Here is a 6,903-nt window from a genome sequence, read left to right as displayed (position 1 = left end):
CAACAAAACAGAACGGTTTCTTTCTGCCTTGTGTCTAAAACATGCTCGTTAAAAGCCTTGAAATAAACTGTCAACGTTTTACACCTTATAATTAACCATATAATCCCTTTCAACAGGAAATACTTACTCATTTATTATTTACATAAAAACTTTTTGTTATTTAAGACGTATGTACATAAATGATGAATCACCCTTGAGTGTACATATATGATGTAACTTCATTGATAAACACCGCACAACAAACGTTGTTAGAGGCCTTTGACGCCGGAATGAATATTCAGACGGTTTCAGGGCACTGTTGATTGATTACTTTTGACATAATGAATTATTTACGTAAAAGAAAACCAGCAGACAGAAACGCAAGTGCACCAAAAAAGACAACAACAATGGCAAACAAAAATTTGTTTCGTAAGTGCCGTCCGCATGGATAATTTCATAGATGAGTTCGAGTTTTCTTCATTTTGGTAAACATTTACAATACTGTCCGTTCACAAAACCTGATCTTTGATAACGCATAATGTATCAAAAATAATTTTAATAACTTAAAATATGGTTATATGGCAGTTTGGAGATATTCTGTCTCTTTTTCTTGTTCCTTTGTTGAAAAAAAATGGTTGTTATGGCAACAAATACACTCAAAATAATGAAAATATTTTAATGAAACTTGCAATATGGATAGATGACAGTATAGAGAGTATGCACGTCATTTTTAGCTTGACTATGGGGAGTATATTGAGATGTGTCCTACTCATCAAGCGTCGACCACCGCGTCCTGATTTTTACAGTTTTTACTCAGTAAAATCTGTGTTTCACTATATCTTCTTTATTGCTCAAGGTATTAACTTGAAATATATGTTTCTTATTATCAACATCAATTGTGACAAGGGTCGTAATTTTAGCAGCAAACCTATCAGAATAACCCCCTTTAACTTACAACTTTCATAAAAAGCAATATTGTTCTTTGTGTAACTTTTTTATTTCTAAATGTTTCTACTTCAAACTTCATAAATATCTTTTTTGTCATCACCCACATTTCTTTCTTTCTTTCTTTGTTTTTCTTTCTTTCTTGCTTCTTCAAACTTCAAGTTTATGTTACTTTTTGTTACTAAGATCATGTGTGCGAAGATTCAATACTCTAGCTTGACCATTTCCAGAATTCTACCTTGAACTTAGATTTTATTTCTAGAAATATGATTTTTTTCTCAAACTTCTTGATTCTTTAAACGATTTACTTCAAACTTTAAACTACCATGTCATAATAATATAACAAGCTTCATAAATCTAGCGTCCATATTTCCAGAATTGTCTCTCCCTTAAACATTGAATTGTCCTTATGTGACCAGGTGGGCTCAAGCCCTAATAGTAAGAGTAGACTTAACTGGCCCTAGCCAGCAATAACTTGTTAAACCTGGGTTCCAATACAACAAAGTCTGATTTCGTTCTATTCTGTATATATTTTAAAGCCCTGTAAATAAGCAATAACTATTATAACATATTGCAATAAATAAAGATTAAGATATCATACATGTATGTCTATAAATGATTTCAATGAATATATTAATAGTCACACTTTAAATACTCTTGCTGTCAAGTCAGTCCTAGCCTTAAAGGCCCAACTGGACTATAAAAGCCAGCAGATGGCGCTAGGGCAGGTTTCTTATTAATTTTATGCATGCTTCACTTCAGGGACCCTTTTTCAAAGATTTAAGATTAATTACCAAATGCATTTAAACAACACTTGGCATGTATGTAGGCATAGATATTCTTGATATAGATTGACCAAAATTATTCAAAATAAAACTTTGTTAAGTGTGTTTCTGGAAAAAATACTGGCTGTCAAATTTGAAATTTGAATTTCCCTGGGAGGAGCCAACTGATCATTACAGGTCATGAACCTTCAGTAGTAAACAGACGCACGTGGCAGTGTTTATTTCAGTGAGAGAGATTTGTAGCAGACGATATATTTCAGGGAGGGAGATTTTCAGCAGACGACACATTCGAATGCTGAATACATGATAAGAAAAAACAACTTACTTTATCAAAAAGTATTTATATCCAACAAATTACAATAATCCATTAATCTATGATTTTTTTTTAATTTCAAAGTACTGATTCAACTTGTATTTAAATGGTTTTAAACTTCATGAAAAAGTAAAAGTAACTTCCAGGTATATTCATTTACACTATATTTTGTTGTAAATATCTTGCAGTCAATATTACATTTCACAAATGTTTATCCTTTGTATAAAATGTTTATATATTAATAGTTTAAAAATATTTAAAATTCCTGTCAAGATCATTTTTAGCAGGTTTTTCTTAAAAGAAATGTCCAATGTACGGCACATCCTTTGGATTTGGATATAGTTGTCTGACCTGATGCAGGACACAGTCAGGCATAACTTCCCTTACAGTTAGTTCAACATGTGCTGCAAGCATAAGTCTCTCCTTTCTTTCTAAATATACACTATTGCTCCAAAGTCCCCTTCTTTCGAGCATAGTCCAGTATTTTCTATAAAGTTTTTTTCTTATTAAGTTATTTCCTGGTCTTGCTAAGCGACCATCTCCTAACCAGCCCTGAGGACTTGCAGTCACACAGGGGGAACTAAGACAGTGGTGACAAACATCTGTATTACCGGTAGCCAGTTCAGATGATCCATCTTGTTGATATGTTGACAAGTTTGCATTCTCTTCAGGTATTTCTTTTTCGCAAAACATCTGAGTTTACTGACTTAGTCTCAGTGGATGTTCTGCTCAAATTTTGATACTGGGTACTTGTTGCTTCAGTATCGTCATCACTTGATATTTCAATATCCCACCCATGAAAATTGAATATTCCACAAGTAATTTCTTTCTGTTCTTCTGTCATATAAATCACATATCTCTTTTTCTTATTATCCTGTGCCATTTTTTTAGAATTCAAATTTGTACGAAATATATAAAATCAGATTATAACAGCTTAAAGATTTGCACTATTTCCCTCCAAAACAAGCATCATATGTGATTTTTAATTCTACATGGCAGGCCATACAATGAACAATTATACTTCAGTGTGACAGCATCTTAATTAGGTGTTGGCAGATTAAAATGTTTCCAAGCAGAGTTTACAGTTAAAACAATGTGAAGCTGATATCATTTTCATTTGTGTGAAGAATTCATTAGTAAAGTCAGGTATACAATATAGTGATAAACATGGATGATAACCATAATCAACAAGTTGAAGATCATAATAATGGAATAAAAAGAATACGCTTGGATTTACGTAAGGAGCCAAAAGCCTATCCATCAAATTCTGGTGAAAAAAGACGTGCAAGAAAATAAAGAAAATAGACAAATAAATAGAAAATCAAGAGGCAAATTGGAGTACTATTACAATGATGAGTCAGAAATAACTGAATTGTTTAACAAAATTGACAAAATAAAATTTTTTTTGGTGGAGGACAGTTTAATAAAATATCGACGTTTGAGCTACTCCACAGGCTTTGTGATTTTTTTACTTCTCTGAACTTACCCGTTGAAGATAATGTGACAAATGAAAGTTTAGACTTTGAGCCAGAATATCAATACTGCACCTTGGAAGATGCAAAAACGGAAGACATTTTTATAGGATGTTTATCATCAGTTCAAAAACTTATAACACAAGTACAAGCCCATGATATAAAATGTAAGGAAAGATTAAGTCTTGATAAATCAAACAACAAAAAAATGCATGGGGTAATGACTGCCAATATCAAATGTAAGGAGTCCCATGCCTTGAGCTGGACGTCCTCTCCACACATGGGAAACGGAAAGTTTTTAGCAAGTTACAAATTTGGTCATGGTTATTTTTCCAGCGGTATACTACCTAACCAATTTCAAGAACTGTGTGAAGCTTCAGATATTGCAGATTTTGGGGAAAAATATATTTCTGAAATGATGGAGACTTACAAAGGAGCTGTAGAGAATGAAGTCTTAGAATCTAAAAACAATGCTCTTCAAGATGAAATTGCCATGACCGCTCCACTTTTGCCTGATGATGAAATACTGACAGGAATAAATATTGTTACTGATGCCCGCCATTGTTGGCGCAAGAATGCAAAGTTCACTGATGTTGTCTGTCTTGGTAAAGCAACAAACAAGTGCATTCAAGTTGAGACAGTCACCAAGTCTGATGATTCCAGCTCTCAACGGCATCAACTTGTAAGGGAACGAGGGTAATATGATTATCTTGACCAAAAGGACTGCCCAGTAGACATCCATGCACATGACAACAACAACCAAATAACTTATATGTTAGAGAAGAAAGAAACCCAACAAGGAATGCAAGTGATACTTGGCATTCGACCAAGGGCATAACGAAAGCTGCAAGAAAAATTACAACAGGCTTCAAATCAACAAACGGAGTTGTGTGGCATGAGGAACTGTCTGACAAAGCTACTGCATTAAAAAAACACAATTTCCATTCAATGAAAAACTGCCAAAATAATCCCAAAATTCTACGAAAAAACAAACTTAACTTTGTTGACCACAACAAGGCAGTCACGACAATTGTCTACCAACTTCTCGATGCAAAACAGACCCAAAATATGAATGTTCCAAAACTACACCATCAAAGATGAAAAAGCTGTTTCTATTCTTACATTTTTTTAAAATCAATGCCAGTATACAAAGATGCAGAAAAATATAGATACTGTATGGATACTCACTACGTAGAATCGTTTAATAATGCATTATTACAGTATGGAGACAAAAGAATATGTTTTGGATTAGATGCCTACAAAATCAGGATTAACTTGGCTGTCCTTGACTGGAATGAAAATGTGAATCGCCCTCAAACATCAGAAAGACAGATTCCATATAAAAGAGATCCTTTAAGAACATACAACATTCCAGTGAAAAAAAGAAAAACAACTGACTTCAAAAATAATATCTGGACAAGATGGCTTGATAATGTCTTTTAATTAATCTGATTAATCTGTGAGTTATATAAAACATCCATTAAACCTCTCCTGTGTAAAATCAGCTGTTTTTGTTTACATTCTCCCTGCAGGTTAACACTGCATGTTTTTTTAGCTCATGGTTTATAACAGACAGTTTTACATCACTGATAAGATACACCCACAAAAACTCGCTGCCGTGGCAGCGAATGTTGCCCCTTTAAGTCAAAATAAGTAATAGTGGGGCGGGAAATAAGGTATCTGCTGTCAAAATAGTGCAAATTGTTATACAAGCATGAAACTTTCAGGAAATTATCTTTAGACCATGTAGATTTCAAAAGTGAAGTGGGCCCAAATATATCTCTGCTCATTCAAGATGGCCGCTATTTTCAAGATGGCCGCCATATAAATTTGACGTACATAATAGCTCTTTCATTTCAATTTTTAGCTCACCTGTCACAAAGTGACAGGGTGAGCTTTTGTGATCGCTTTTCGTCCGGCGTCCGTCCGTCGTCCGTCCGTCCGTCCGTAAACTTTTGCTTCAAATGACATCTCCTCATAAACCACTAAGCCAATTTCATCCAAACTTCACAGGAATGTTCCTTTGGTGGTCACCTTTAAAAATTGTTCAAAGAATTTAATTCCATGCAGAATTCTGGTTGCCATGGCAACCGAAAGAAAAAACTTTAAATATCTTCTTTTAAAGAACCCATAGAGCTAGAGCTTAGATATTTTGCATGAAACATCTTCTAATAAGTATCTACCAAGTTTGTTCAAATAAAAGCCCTGGGGTCAAAATTGGCCCCGCCCCAGGGGGTCATTGATTTTACCTATATGCATAGTTATATATTATCATGAAACATCTTCTTATGGGTGTCTACCAAGTTTGTTCAAATAAAAGCCCTTGGGTTAAAATTAACTCTGCGGGGGGGGGGGGTTGTGGTGAAAGTCATTGTTTTTTATTTATAGGTGTATAGCAAAAACTTAACATCATGAAACATCTTCTAATGGGTGTCTTAATTCCAAGTTTGTTCAAATAAAAGCCTTGGGGTTTAAACTGGCCCCGCTTCGGGGGCCTATATACAGGTGAGCGACCTCAGGGCCATCATGGCCCTCTTGTTTTGTACAGACCTGAAACTAACACCAAAGCATGCATATAGTCTCCCCTTTTCAAATATTTGAATATTTAAGCAATTTCGCTTGCATATTTCTTAAAATCCAAGATGGCGTCCAATATGGCTGCCAATTTTAATGAAAACTGATATATCTCTTTTGTAGTATATTTTTTGCACACAGTCTGCCTATTTCCATATAAAATTGTTAAACATATAAGCAAAAAAATCAAATTTAAGGTAAACTTCATTGTAAGTCATGTTTTTAGTTTTTTGTACAAAAAAATATTTAAAAATATCAAAGAAAAAGTGCCATTTTTTGCATTTTTTCTAACATGGTGTCTAAGTCTATGTTCAAAATTCCAAAAGTTACATAGTTTCTTGAAGTGTATTTGATATTCAATCAATAATATGTTTTATTGTATAATTGTAACAAAACAAAAAAAAATGTGAAGGTTTTATACTTATTCAAAGTGGGTGGGGTAAATGTATCAGACAATTATAGTACAAAATAACGTCTTTTATGAATTCTTTTGCAAATATTCACTGTAAAAGTATTTTATTGTATTAAGGTGTTTTTGTCTTCCTTCAGGTCTAGAGGGTGTACTAAACTATCAATAAATGCAGATACAATCATATGTATACATTCAGTTATTAAATGTGTTTGCATGATATAAGTTGTTTCAATATTCTTAATATAATTTGACAATTGTACAGAAAGAAGACTGAATATTCATCAACGAAGATAAAATCATGGCTGGACCTGAGTGCAATGTTGTCTTTTTATGAATACAATTATTTCCTGGACGATTTAGTCTTGCTAAAAGCTTGTTACAGAATGATTCAAAGTTATATTAATATATTTACTTGCACATCAT

The sequence above is a fragment of the Ruditapes philippinarum genome, unplaced genomic scaffold, assembly GCF_026571515.1.
Source record: "Ruditapes philippinarum isolate M1 unplaced genomic scaffold, ASM2657151v2 ctg5969_1_1_1_1, whole genome shotgun sequence".
NCBI classification, from domain to species: Eukaryota; Metazoa; Mollusca; class Bivalvia; order Venerida; family Veneridae; genus Ruditapes; species Ruditapes philippinarum.
This window is presented reverse-complemented; position numbering follows the sequence as displayed.